The sequence below is a fragment of the Notothenia rossii genome (assembly GCF_949606895.1).
Source record: "Notothenia rossii genome assembly, contig: scaffold_26, whole genome shotgun sequence".
In the NCBI taxonomy this organism is placed as follows: Eukaryota; Metazoa; Chordata; class Actinopteri; order Perciformes; family Nototheniidae; genus Notothenia; species Notothenia rossii.
In genome coordinates this window covers 1,679,756-1,694,152 of record NW_027639632.1, presented here as the reverse complement: position 1 = coordinate 1,694,152, position 14,397 = coordinate 1,679,756, and positions in this window count along the sequence as shown.

Sequence of the window (14,397 nt, the reverse complement as noted above, 5' to 3'; positions counted from 1 at the left end):
GCGGGGGAGAGAGAGATCTGTCGTCTCGATTTACACATGCTATGACTCCGGGGGTACTTCCATTCGCTTCGTCTTGATCTGTTGATGTTATTTCATGTCTCGTTTTTCCATTGTGACGGTGGTAAAGCCAGGGAAATGTCCCGGAGATATAGGCTACTGATAAATCTTTGAAACAGCATTTTCATGCGATCACAGCTGTTCACAGCTACGAGGCTGGGACCACTTCCATTCGCTTCGTCTTGATCTGGAGATGTTATTTCATGTCTCATTTGTTCATTTTGATGGAGAAAAAGTTGTACATTTAGTGAATTCAGAGTGTCTAAGCTGCACAAGTAGGCATGTTTGAGTACTCAGGTCCAGTGGCTCACTGCGTTAACTCTCTCCCCTGGATGTGGTTGGTCGCGTGTTCGAATCCATGCTGTGGCAAAACAAAATTCATTTTCACCCTTTTTCTATGGATCTCCAAAAAGTGAACTTTTACATTTTCTGAGTCTGGAGGAATTCAAGGGGAGTTTTCAGGGGTGTGCGTTCTCTCTGCCATCTCCTCCCTGTGTGTGCGTTGCTGCATGCAGCAGCTGCGTGTGTGTGTAAACTGCCCCTCCCCCTCGCAAGCAGGCGGGGGAGAGAGAGATCTGTCGTCTCGATTTACACATGCTATGACTCCGGGGGTACTTCCATTCACTTCGTCTTGATCTGTTGATGTTATTTCATGTCTCGTTTGTCCATTGCAACGGTGGGAAAGCCAGGGAAAAGTCCCGGAGATATACTGAGAAATCTTTGTAACAGCATTTTCCTGCAATCACAGCTGTTCACAGCTACGAGGCTGGGACCACTTCCATTCGCTTCGTCTTGATCTGTAGATGTTATTTCATGTCTCATTTGTTCATTTTGATGGAGAAAAAGTTGTACATTTAGTGAATTCAGAGTGTATAAGCTGCACAAGTAGGCATGTTTGAGTACTCAGGTCCAGTGGCTCACTGCGTTAACGCTCTCCCCTGGATGCGGTTGGTCGCGTGTTCGAATCCATGCTGTGGCAAAACAAAATTCATTTTCACCCTTTTTCTATGGATCTCCAAAAAGTGAACTATTACATGTTCTGAGTCTGGAGGAATTCAAGGGGAGTTTTCAGGGGAGTGCGTTCTCTCTGCCATCTCCTCCCTGTGTGTGCGTTGCTGCATGCAGCAGCTGCGTGTGTGTGTAAACTGCCCCTCCCCCTTGCAAGCAGGCGGGGGAGAGAGAGATCTGTCGTCTCGATTTACACATGCTATGACTCCGGGGGTACTTCCATTCGCTTCGTCTTGATCTGTTGATGTTATTTCATGTCTCGTTTGTCCATTGCAACGGTGGGAAAGCCAGGGAAAAGTCCCGGAGATATACTGAGAAATCTTTGTAACAGCATTTTCCTGCAATCACAGCTGTTCACAGCTACGAGGCTGGGACCGCTTCCATTCGCTTCGTCTTGATCTGTAGATGTTATTTCTTGTCTCATTTGTTCATTTTGATGGAGAAAAAGTTGTACATTTAGTGAATTCAGAGTTTCTAAGCTGCACAAGTAGGCATGTTTGAGTACTCAGGTCCAGTGGCTCACTGCGTTAACGCTCTCCCCTGGATGCGGTTGGTCGCGTGTTCGAATCCATGCTGTGGGAAAAAAAAAATCATTTTCACCCTGTTTCTATGGATCTCCAAAAAGTGAACTTTTACATTTTCTGAGTCTGGAGGAATTCAAGGGGAGTTTTCAGGGGAGTGCGTTCTCTCTGCCATCTCCTCCCTGTGTGTGCGTTGCTGCATGCAGCAGCTGCGTGTGTGTGTAAACTGCCCCTCCCCCTCGCAAGCAGGCGGGGGAGAGAGAGATCTTTCGTCTCGATTTACACATGCTATGACTCCGGGGGTACTTCCATTCGCTTCGTCTTGATCTGTTGATGTTATTTCATGTCTCGTTTGTCCATTGTGACGGTGGTAAAGCCAGGGAAATGTCCCGGAGATATACTGAGAAATCTTTGAAACAGCATTTTCCTGCGATCACAGCTGTTCACAGCTACGAGGCTGGGACCTCTTCCATTCGCTTCGTCTTGATCTGTAGATGTTATTTCATGTATAATTTGTTCATTTTGATGGAGAAAAAGTTGTACATTTAGTGAATTCAGAGTTTCTAAGCTGCACAAGTAGGCATGTTTGAGTACTCAGGTCCAGTGGCTCACTGCGTTAACGCTCTCCCCTGGATGCGGTTGGTCGCGTGTTCGAATCCATGCTGTGGGAAAAAAAAAATCATTTTCACCCTTTTTCTATGGATCTCCAAAAAGTGAACTTTTACATTTTCTGAGTCTGGAGGAATTCAAGGGGAGTTTTCAGGGTAGTGCGTTCTCTCTGCCATCTCCTCCCTGTGTGTGCGTTGCTGCATGCAGCAGCTGCGTGTGTGTGTGAACTGCCCCTCCCCCTCGCAAGCAGGCGGGGGAGAGAGAGATCTTTCGTCTCGATTTACACATGCTATGACTCCGGAGGTACTTCCATTCGCTTCGTCTTGATCTGTTGATGTTATTTCATGTCTCGTTTGTCCATTGTGACGGTGGTAAAGCCAGGGAAATGTCCCGGAGATATAGGCTACTGAGAAATCTTTGAAACAGCATTTTCCTGCGATCACAGCTGTTCACAGCTACGAGGCTGGGACCACTTCCATTCGCTTCGTCTTGATCTGTAGATGTTATTTCATGTCTCATTTGTTCATTTTGATGGAGAAAAAGTTGTACATTTAGTGAATTCAGAGTGTCTAAGCTGCACAAGTAGGCATGTTTGAGTACTCAGGTCCAGTGGCTCACTGCGTTAACGCTCTCCCCTGGATGCGGTTGGTCGCGTGTTCGAATCCATGCTGTGGCATACTTTTTTTCATTTTCACCCTTTTTCTATGGATCTCCAAAAAGTGAACTTTTACATGTTCTGAGTATGGAGGAATTCAAGGGGAGTTTTCAGGGGAGTGCGTTCTCTCTGCCATCTCCTCCCTGTGTGTGCGTTGCTGCATGCAGCAGCTGCGTGTGTGTGTAAACTGCCCCTCCCCCTCGCAAGCAGGCGGGTGAGAGAGAGATGTGTCGTCTCGATTTACACATGCTATGACTCCGGGGGTACTTCCATTCGCTTCGTCTTGATCTGTTGATGTTATTTCATGTCTCGTTTGTCCATTGTGACGGTGGTAAAGCCAGGGAAATGTCCCGGAGATATACTGAGAAATCTTTGAAACAGCATTTTCCTGCGATCACAGCTGTTCACAGCTACGAGGCTGGGACCTCTTCCATTCGCTTCGTCTTGATCTGTAGATGTTATTTCATGTATAATTTGTTCATTTTGATGGAGAAAAAGTTGTACATTTAGTGAATTCAGAGTGTCTAAGCTGCACAAGCAGACATGTTTGAGTACTCAGGTCCAGTGGCTCACTGCGTTAACGCTCGCCCCTGGATGCGGTTGGTCGCGTGTTCGAATCCATGCTGTGGCATACTTTTTTTCATTTTCACCCTTTTTCTATGGATCTCCAAAAAGTGAACTTTGACATGTTCTGAGTCTGGAGGAATTCAAGGGGAGTTTTCAGGGGAGTGCGTTCTCTCTGCCATCTCCTCCCTGTGTGTGCGTTGCTGCATGCAGCAGCTGCGTGTGTGTGTAAACTGCCCCTCCCCCTCGCAAGCAGGCGGGGGAGAGAGAGATCTGTCGTCTCGATTTACACATGCTATGACTCCGGGGGTACTTCCATTCGCTTCGTCTTGATCTGTTGATGTTATTTCATGTCTCGTTTTTCCATTGTGACGGTGGTAAAGCCAGGGAAATGTCCCGGAGATATAGGCTACTGATAAATCTTTGAAACAGCATTTTCATGCGATCACAGCTGTTCACAGCTACGAGGCTGGGACCACTTCCATTCGCTTCGTCTTGATCTGGAGATGTTATTTCATGTCTCATTTGTTCATTTTGATGGAGAAAAAGTTGTACATTTAGTGAATTCAGAGTGTCTAAGCTGCACAAGTAGGCATGTTTGAGTACTCAGGTCCAGTGGCTCACTGCGTTAACTCTCTCCCCTGGATGTGGTTGGTCGCGTGTTCGAATCCATGCTGTGGCAAAACAAAATTCATTTTCACCCTTTTTCTATGGATCTCCAAAAAGTGAACTATTACATGTTCTGAGTCTGGAGGAATTCAAGGGGAGTTTTCAGGGGAGTGCGTTCTCTCTGCCATCTCCTCCCTGTGTGTGCGTTGCTGCATGCAGCAGCTGCGTGTGTGTGTAAACTGCCCCTCCCCCTTGCAAGCAGGCGGGGGAGAGAGAGATCTGTCGTCTCGATTTACACATGCTATGACTCCGGGGGTACTTCCATTCGCTTCGTCTTGATCTGTTGATGTTATTTCATGTCTCGTTTGTCCATTGCAACGGTGGGAAAGCCAGGGAAAAGTCCCGGAGATATACTGAGAAATCTTTGTAACAGCATTTTCCTGCAATCACAGCTGTTCCCAGCTACGAGGCTGGGACCGCTTCCATTCGCTTCGTCTTGATCTGTAGATGTTATTTCTTGTCTCATTTGTTCATTTTGATGGAGAAAAAGTTGTACATTTAGTGAATTCAGAGTTTCTAAGCTGCACAAGTAGGCATGTTTGAGTACTCAGGTCCAGTGGCTCACTGCGTTAACGCTCTCCCCTGGATGCGGTTGGTCGCGTGTTCGAATCCATGCTGTGGGAAAAAAAAAATCATTTTCACCCTGTTTCTATGGATCTCCAAAAAGTGAACTTTTACATTTTCTGAGTCTGGAGGAATTCAAGGGGAGTTTTCAGGGGAGTGCGTTCTCTCTGCCATCTCCTCCCTGTGTGTGCGTTGCTGCATGCAGCAGCTGCATGTGTGTGTAAACTGCCCCTCCCCCTCGCAAGCAGGCGGGGGAGAGAGAGATCTTTCGTCTCGATTTACACATGCTATGACTCCGGGGGTACTTCCATTCGCTTCGTCTTGATCTGTTGATGTTATTTCATGTCTCGTTTGTCCATTGTGACGGTGGTAAAGCCAGGGAAATGTCCCGGAGATATACTGAGAAATCTTTGAAACAGCATTTTCCTGCGATCACAGCTGTTCACAGCTACGAGGCTGGGACCTCTTCCATTCGCTTCGTCTTGATCTGTAGATGTTATTTCATGTATAATTTGTTCATTTTGATGGAGAAAAAGTTGTACATTTAGTGAATTCAGAGTTTCTAAGCTGCACAAGTAGGCATGTTTGAGTACTCAGGTCCAGTGGCTCACTGCGTTAACGCTCTCCCCTGGATGCGGTTGGTCGCGTGTTCGAATCCATGCTGTGGGAAAAAAAAAATCATTTTCACCCTTTTTCTATGGATCTCCAAAAAGTGAACTTTTACATTTTCTGAGTCTGGAGGAATTCAAGGGGAGTTTTCAGGGTAGTGCGTTCTCTCTGCCATCTCCTCCCTGTGTGTGCGTTGCTGCATGCAGCAGCTGCGTGTGTGTGTGAACTGCCCCTCCCCCTCGCAAGCAGGCGGGGGAGAGAGAGATCTTTCGTCTCGATTTACACATGCTATGACTCCGGAGGTACTTCCATTCGCTTCGTCTTGATCTGTTGATGTTATTTCATGTCTCGTTTGTCCATTGTGACGGTGGTAAAGCCAGGGAAATGTCCCGGAGATATAGGCTACTGAGAAATCTTTGAAACAGCATTTTCCTGCGATCACAGCTGTTCACAGCTACGAGGCTGGGACCACTTCCATTCGCTTCGTCTTGATCTGTAGATGTTATTTCATGTCTCATTTGTTCATTTTGATGGAGAAAAAGTTGTACATTTAGTGAATTCAGAGTGTCTAAGCTGCACAAGTAGGCATGTTTGAGTACTCAGGTCCAGTGGCTCACTGCGTTAACGCTCTCCCCTGGATGCGGTTGGTCGCGTGTTCGAATCCATGCTGTGGCATACTTTTTTTCATTTTCACCCTTTTTCTATGGATCTCCAAAAAGTGAACTTTTACATGTTCTGAGTATGGAGGAATTCAAGGGGAGTTTTCAGGGGAGTGCGTTCTCTCTGCCATCTCCTCCCTGTGTGTGCGTTGCTGCATGCAGCAGCTGCGTGTGTGTGTAAACTGCCCCTCCCCCTCGCAAGCAGGCGGGTGAGAGAGAGATGTGTCGTCTCGATTTACACATGCTATGACTCCGGGGGTACTTCCATTCGCTTCGTCTTGATCTGTTGATGTTATTTCATGTCTCGTTTGTCCATTGTGACGGTGGTAAAGCCAGGGAAATGTCCCGGAGATATACTGAGAAATCTTTGAAACAGCATTTTCCTGCGATCACAGCTGTTCACAGCTACGAGGCTGGGACCTCTTCCATTCGCTTCGTCTTGATCTGTAGATGTTATTTCATGTATAATTTGTTCATTTTGATGGAGAAAAAGTTGTACATTTAGTGAATTCAGAGTGTCTAAGCTGCACAAGCAGACATGTTTGAGTACTCAGGTCCAGTGGCTCACTGCGTTAACGCTCGCCCCTGGATGCGGTTGGTCGCGTGTTCGAATCCATGCTGTGGCATACTTTTTTTCATTTTCACCCTTTTTCTATGGATCTCCAAAAAGTGAACTTTGACATGTTCTGAGTCTGGAGGAATTCAAGGGGAGTTTTCAGGGGAGTGCGTTCTCTCTGCCATCTCCTCCCTGTGTGTGCGTTGCTGCATGCAGCAGCTGCGTGTGTGTGTAAACTGCCCCTCCCCCTCGCAAGCAGGCGGGGGAGAGAGAGATCTGTCGTCTCGATTTACACATGCTATGACTCCGGGGGTACTTCCATTCGCTTCGTCTTGATCTGTTGATGTTATTTCATGTCTCGTTTGTCCATTGTGACGGTGGTAAAGCCAGGGAAATGTCCCGGAGATATAGGCTACTGATAAATCTTTGAAACAGCATTTTCATGCGATCACAGCTGTTCACAGCTACGAGGCTGGGACCACTTCCATTCGCTTCGTCTTGATCTGGAGATGTTATTTCATGTCTCATTTGTTCATTTTGATGGAGAAAAAGTTGTACATTTAGTGAATTCAGAGTGTCTAAGCTGCACAAGTAGGCATGTTTGAGTACTCAGGTCCAGTGGCTCACTGCGTTAACTCTCTCCCCTGGATGTGGTTGGTCGCGTGTTCGAATCCATGCTGTGGCAAAACAAAATTCATTTTCACCCTTTTTCTATGGATCTCCAAAAAGTGAACTTTTACATTTTCTGAGTCTGGAGGAATTCAAGGGGAGTTTTCAGGGGTGTGCGTTCTCTCTGCCATCTCCTCCCTGTGTGTGCGTTGCTGCATGCAGCAGCTGCGTGTGTGTGTAAACTGCCCCTCCCCCTCGCAAGCAGGCGGGGGAGAGAGAGATCTGTCGTCTCGATTTACACATGCTATGACTCCGGGGGTACTTCCATTCACTTCGTCTTGATCTGTTGATGTTATTTCATGTCTCGTTTGTCCATTGCAACGGTGGGAAAGCCAGGGAAAAGTCCCGGAGATATACTGAGAAATCTTTGTAACAGCATTTTCCTGCAATCACAGCTGTTCACAGCTACGAGGCTGGGACCACTTCCATTCGCTTCGTCTTGATCTGTAGATGTTATTTCATGTCTCATTTGTTCATTTTGATGGAGAAAAAGTTGTACATTTAGTGAATTCAGAGTTTCTAAGCTGCACAAGTAGGCATGTTTGAGTACTCAGGTCCAGTGGCTCACTGCGTTAACGCTCTCCCCTTGATGCGGTTGGTCGTGTGTTCGAATCCATCCTGTGCCAAAAAAAAAATCATTTTCACCCTTTTTCTATGGATCTCCAAAAAGTGAACTTTTACATTTTCTGAGTCTGGAGGAATTCAAGGGGAGTTTTCAGGGGAGTGCGTTCTCTCTGCCATCTCCTCCCTGTGTGTGCGTTGCTGCATGCAGCAGCTGCGTGTGTGTGTAAACTGCCCCTCCCCCTCGCAAGCAGGCGGGGGAGAGAGAGATCTTTCGTCTCGATTTACACATGCTATGACTCCGGGGGTACTTCCATTCGCTTCGTCTTGATCTGTTGATGTTATTTCATGTCTCGTTTGTCCATTGTGACGGTGGTAAAGCCAGGGAAAAGTCCCGGAGATATACTGAGAAATCTTTGAAACAGCATTTTCCTGCGATCACAGCTGTTCACAGCTAAGAGGCTGGGACCGCTTCCATTCGCTTCGTCTTGATCTGTAGATGTTATTTCATGTCTCATTTGTTCATTTTGATGGAGAAAAAGTTGTACATTTAGTGAATTCAGAGTGTCTAAGCTGCACAAGTAGGCATGTTTGAGTACTCAGGTCCAGTGGCTCACTGCGTTAACGCTCTCCCCTTGATGCGGTTGGTCGTGTGTTCGAATCCATGCTGTGCCAAAAAAAATAATCATTTTCACCCTTTTTCTATGGATCTCCAAAAAGTGAACTTTTACATTTTCTGAGTCTGGAGGAATTCAAGGGGAGTTTTCAGGGGAGTGCGTTCTCTCTGCCATCTCCTCCCTGTGTGTGCGTTGCTGCATGCAGCAGCTGCGTGTGTGTGTAAACTGCCCCTCCCCCTCGCAAGCAGGCGGGGGAGAGAGAGATCTTTCGTCTCGATTTACACATGCTATGACTCCGGGGGTACTTCCATTCGCTTCGTCTTGATCTGTTGATGTTATTTCATGTCTCGTTTGTCCATTGTGACGGTGGTAAAGCCAGGGAAATGTCCCGGAGATATACTGAGAAATCTTTGAAACAGCATTTTCCTGCGATCACAGCTGTTCACAGCTAAGAGGCTGGGACCGCTTCCATTCGCTTCGTCTTGATCTGTAGATGTTATTTCATGTCTCATTTGTTCATTTTGATGGAGAAAAAGTTGTACATTTAGTGAATTCAGAGTGTCTAAGCTGCACAAGTAGGCATGTTTGAGTACTCAGGTCCAGTGGCTCACTGCGTTAACGCTCTCCCCTGGATGCGGTTGGTCGCGTGTTCGAATCCATGCTGTGGCAAAACAAAATTCCTTTTCACCCTTTTTCTATGGATCTCCAAAAAGTGAACTTTTACATTTTCTGAGTCTGGAGGAATTCAAGGGGAGTTTTCAGGGGAGTGCGTTCTCTCTGCCATCTCCTCCCTCTGTGTGCGTTGCTGCATGCAGAAGCTGCGTGTGTGTGTAAACTGCCCCTCCCCCTCGCAAGCAGGCGGGGGAGAGAGAGATCTGTCGTCTCGATTTACACATGCTATGACTCCGGGGGTACTTCCATTCGCTTCGTCTTGATCTGTTGATGTTATTTCATGTCTCGTTTGTCCATTGCGACGGTGGTAAAGCCAGGGAAAAGTCCCGGAGATATACTGAGAAATCTTTGTAACAGCATTTTCCTGCAATCACAGCTGTTCACAGCTACGAGGCTGGGACCGCTTCCATTCGCTTCGTCTTGATCTGTAGATGTTATTTCATGTATAATTTGTTCATTTTGATGGAGAAAAAGTTGTACATTTAGTGAATTCAGAGTGTCTAAGCTGCACAAGTAGGCATGTTTGAGTACTCAGGTCCAGTGGCTCACTGCGTTAACGCTCTCCCCTGGATGCGGTTGGTCGCGTGTTCGAATCCATGCTGTGGGAAATAAAAAATCATTTTCACCCTTTTTCTATGGATCTCCAAAAAGTGAACTTTTACATTTTCTGAGTCTGGAGGAATTCAAGGGGAGTTTTCAGGGGAGTGCGTTCTCTCTGCCATCTCCTCCCTGTGTGTGCGTTGCTGCATGCAGCAGCTGTGTGTGTGTGTAAACTGCCCCTCCCCCTCGCAAGCAGGCGGGGGAGAGAGAGATCTGTCGTCTCGATTTACACATGCTATGACTCCGGGGGTACTTCCATTCGCTTCGTCTTGATCTGTTTATGTTATTTCATGTCTCGTTTGTCCATTGTGACGGTGGTAAAGCCAGGGAAATGTCCCGGAGATATACTGAGAAATCTTTGTAACAGCATTTTCCTGCGATCACAGCTGTTCACAGCTACGAGGCTGGGACCGCTTCCATTCGCTTCGTCTTGATCTGTAGATGTTATTTCATGTCTCATTTGTTCATTTTGATGGAGAAAAAGTTGTACATTTAGTGAATTCAGAGTGTCTAAGCTGCACAAGTAGGCATGTTTGAGTACTCAGGTCCAGTGGCTCACTGCGTTAACGCTCGTCCCTGGATGCGGTTGGTCACGTATTCGAATCCATGCTGTGGCAAAAAAACAAACATTTTCACCCTTTTTCTATGGATCTCCAAAAGGTGAACTTTTACATTTTCTGAGTCTGGAGGAATTCAAGGGGAGTTTTCAGGGGAGTGCGTTCTCTCTAACCAATGAGCTAACTGAAGCTAACCAATGAGCTAACTGAAGCTAACCAATGAGCTAACTGATGCTAACCAATGAGCTAACCCAGGCTAACCAATGAGCTAGCCCAGGCTAACCAATGAGCTAACTGAAGCTAACCAATGAGCTAACCAAGGCTAACCAATGAGCTAACTGAGGCTAACCAATGAGCTAACTGATGCTAACCAATGAGCTAACCGAGGCTAACCAATGAGCTAACTGAAGCTAACCAGGGCTAAACAATGAGCTAACCGAGGAATGAACTAACCCAGGCTTACCAATGAGCTAACCAAGGCTAACCAATGAGCTAACTGAAGCTAACCAATGAGCTAACCCAGGCTAACCAATGAGCTAACCGAGGCTAACCAATGAGTTAACTGAAGCTAACCATTGAGCTAACCCAGGCTAACCAATGAGCTTACCCAGGTTAACCAATGAGCTAACCCAGGCTAACCAATGAGCTAACTGAAGCTAACCAATGAGCTAACGCAGGCTAACCATTGAGCTAACCAAGGCTAACCAATGAGCTAACTGAAGCTAACCAATGAGCTAACCCATGCTAACCAATGAGCTAACTGAGGCTAACCAATGAGCTAACCCAGGCTAACCAATGAGCTAACTGAAGCTAACCAATGAGCTAACTGAGGAATGAGCTAACCCAGGCTAACCAATTAGCTAACTGAATCTAACCAATGAGCTAACCGAAGCTAACCAATGAGCTAACTGAGGCTAATCAATGAGCTAACTGATGCTAACCAATGAGCTAACTAAGGCTAACCAATGAGCTAACTGAAGCTAACCCAGGCTAACCAATGAGCTAACCGAGGAATGAGCTAACCCAGGCTAACCAATGAGCTAACCGAGGCTAACCAATGAGATAATTGAAGCTAACCAATGAGCTAACCCAGGCTAACCAATGAGCTAACTAAGGCTAACCAATGAGCTAACTGAAGCTAACCCAGGCTAACCAATGAGCTAACCGAGGAATGAGCTAACCCAGGCTAACCAATGAGCTAACCGAGGCTAACCAATGAGATAATTGAAGCTAACCAATGAGCTAACCCAGGCTAACCAATGAGCTAACCCAGGCTAACCAATGAGCTAACCGAGGCTAACCAATGAGCTAACTGAGGCTAACCAATGAGCTAACTGATGCTAACCAATGAGCTAACCCAGGCTAACCAATGAGCTAACCGAGGCTAACCAATGAGCTAACTGAAGCTAACCAATGAGCTTACCCAGGCTAACCAATGAGCTAACCCAGGCTAACCAATGAGCTAGCCCAGGCTAACCAATGAGCTAACTGCATCTAACCAATGAGCTAACCGAGGCTAACCAATGAGCTAACTGAGGCTAACCAATGAGCTAACTGATGCTAACCAATGAGCTAACCGAGGCTAACCAATGAGCTAACTGAAGCTAACCCAGGCTAACCAATGAGCTAACCGAGGAATGAGCTAACCCAGGCTAACCAATGAGCTAACCGAGGCTAACCAATGAGCTAACTGAAGCTAACCAATGAGCTAACCCAGGTTAACCAATGAGCTAACTGAGGCTAACCAATGAGCTAACCGAGGCTAACGATTTACACATGCTATGACTCCGGGGGTACTTCCATTCGCTTCGTCTTGATCTGTTGATGTTATTTCATGTCTCGTTTGTCCATTGTGACGGTGGTAAAGCCAGGGAAATGTCCCGGAGATATACTGAGAAATCTTTGTAACAGCATTTTCCTGCGATCACAGCTGTTCACAGCTACGAGGCTGGGACCACTTCCATTCGCTTCGTCTTGATCTGCAGATGTTATTTCATGTCTCATTTGTTCATTTTGATGGAGAAAAAGTTGTACATTTAGTGAATTCAGAGTGTCTAAGCTGCACAAGTAGGCATGTTTGAGTACTCAGGTCCAGTGGCTCACTGCGTTAACGCTCGTCCCTGGATGCGGTTGGTCGCGTATTCGAATCCATGATGTGGCAAAAAAACAAACATTTTCACCCTTTTTCTATGGATCTCCAAAAGGTGAACTTTTACATTTTCTGAGTCTGGAGGAATTCAAGGGGAGTTTTCAGGGGAGTGCGTTCTCTCTGCCATCTCCTCCCTGTGTGTGCGTTGCTGCATGCAGCAGCTGCGTGTGTGTGTAAACTGCCCCTCCCCCTCGCAAGCAGGCGGGGGAGAGAGAGATCTTTCGTCTCGATTTACACATGCTATGACTCCGGGGGTACTTCCATTCGCTTCGTCTTGATCGGTTGATGTTATTTCATGTCTCGTTTGTCCATTGTGACGGTGGTAAAGCCAGGGAAATGTCCCGGAGATATACTGAGAAATCTTTGAAACAGCATTTTCCTGCGATCACAGCTGTTCACAGCTAAGAGGCTGGGACCGCTTCCATTCGCTTCGTCTTGATCTGTAGATGTTATTTCATGTCTCATTTGTTCATTTTGATGGAGAAAAAGTTGTACATTTAGTGAATTCAGAGTGTCTAAGCTGCACAAGTAGGCATGTTTGAGTACTCAGGTCCAGTGGCTCACTGCGTTAACGCTCTCCCCTGGATGCGGTTGGTCGCGTGTTCGAATCCATGCTGTGGCAAAACAAAATTCCTTTTCACCCTTTTTCTATGGATCTCCAAAAAGTGAACTTTTACATTTTCTGAGTCTGGAGGAATTCAAGGGGAGTTTTCAGGGGAGTGCGTTCTCTCTGCCATCTCCTCCCTCTGTGTGCGTTGCTGCATGCAGAAGCTGCGTGTGTGTGTAAACTGCCCCTCCCCCTCGCAAGCAGGCGGGGGAGAGAGAGATCTGTCGTCTCGATTTACACATGCTATGACTCCGGGGGTACTTCCATTCGCTTCGTCTTGATCTGTTGATGTTATTTCATGTCTCATTTGTCCATTGCGACGGTGGTAAAGCCAGGGAAAAGTCCCGGAGATATACTGAGAAATCTTTGTAACAGCATTTTCCTGCAATCACAGCTGTTCACAGCTACGAGGCTGGGACCGCTTCCATTCGCTTCGTCTTGATCTGTAGATGTTATTTCATGTATAATTTGTTCATTTTGATGGAGAAAAAGTTGTACATTTAGTGAATTCAGAGTGTCTAAGCTGCACAAGTAGGCATGTTTGAGTACTCAGGTCCAGTGGCTCACTGCGTTAACGCTCTCCCCTGGATGCGGTTGGTCGCGTGTTCGAATCCATGCTGTGGGAAATAAAAAATCATTTTCACCCTTTTTCTATGGATCTCCAAAAAGTGAACTTTTACATTTTCTGAGTCTGGAGGAATTCAAGGGGAGTTTTCAGGGGAGTGCGTTCTCTCTGCCATCTCCTCCCTGTGTGTGCGTTGCTGCATGCAGCAGCTGTGTGTGTGTGTAAACTGCCCCTCCCCCTCGCAAGCAGGCGGGGGAGAGAGAGATCTGTCGTCTCGATTTACACATGCTATGACTCCGGGGGTACTTCCATTCGCTTCGTCTTGATCTGTTTATGTTATTTCATGTCTCGTTTGTCCATTGTGACGGTGGTAAAGCCAGGGAAATGTCCCGGAGATATACTGAGAAATCTTTGTAACAGCATTTTCCTGCGATCACAGCTGTTCACAGCTACGAGGCTGGGACCGCTTCCATTCGCTTCGTCTTGATCTGTAGATGTTATTTCATGTCTCATTTGTTCATTTTGATGGAGAAAAAGTTGTACATTTAGTGAATTCAGAGTGTCTAAGCTGCACAAGTAGGCATGTTTGAGTACTCAGGTCCAGTGGCTCACTGCGTTAACGCTCGTCCCTGGATGCGGTTGGTCACGTATTCGAATCCATGCTGTGGCAAAAAAACAAACATTTTCACCCTTTTTCTATGGATCTCCAAAAGGTGAACTTTTACATTTTCTGAGTCTGGAGGAATTCAAGGGGAGTTTTCAGGGGAGTGCGTTCTCTCTAACCAATGAGCTAACTGAAGCTAACCAATGAGCTAACTGAAGCTAACCAATGAGCTAACTGATGCTAACCAATGAGCTAACCCAGGCTAACCAATGAGCTAGCCCAGGCTAACCAATGAGCTAACTGAAGCTAACCAATGAGCTAACCA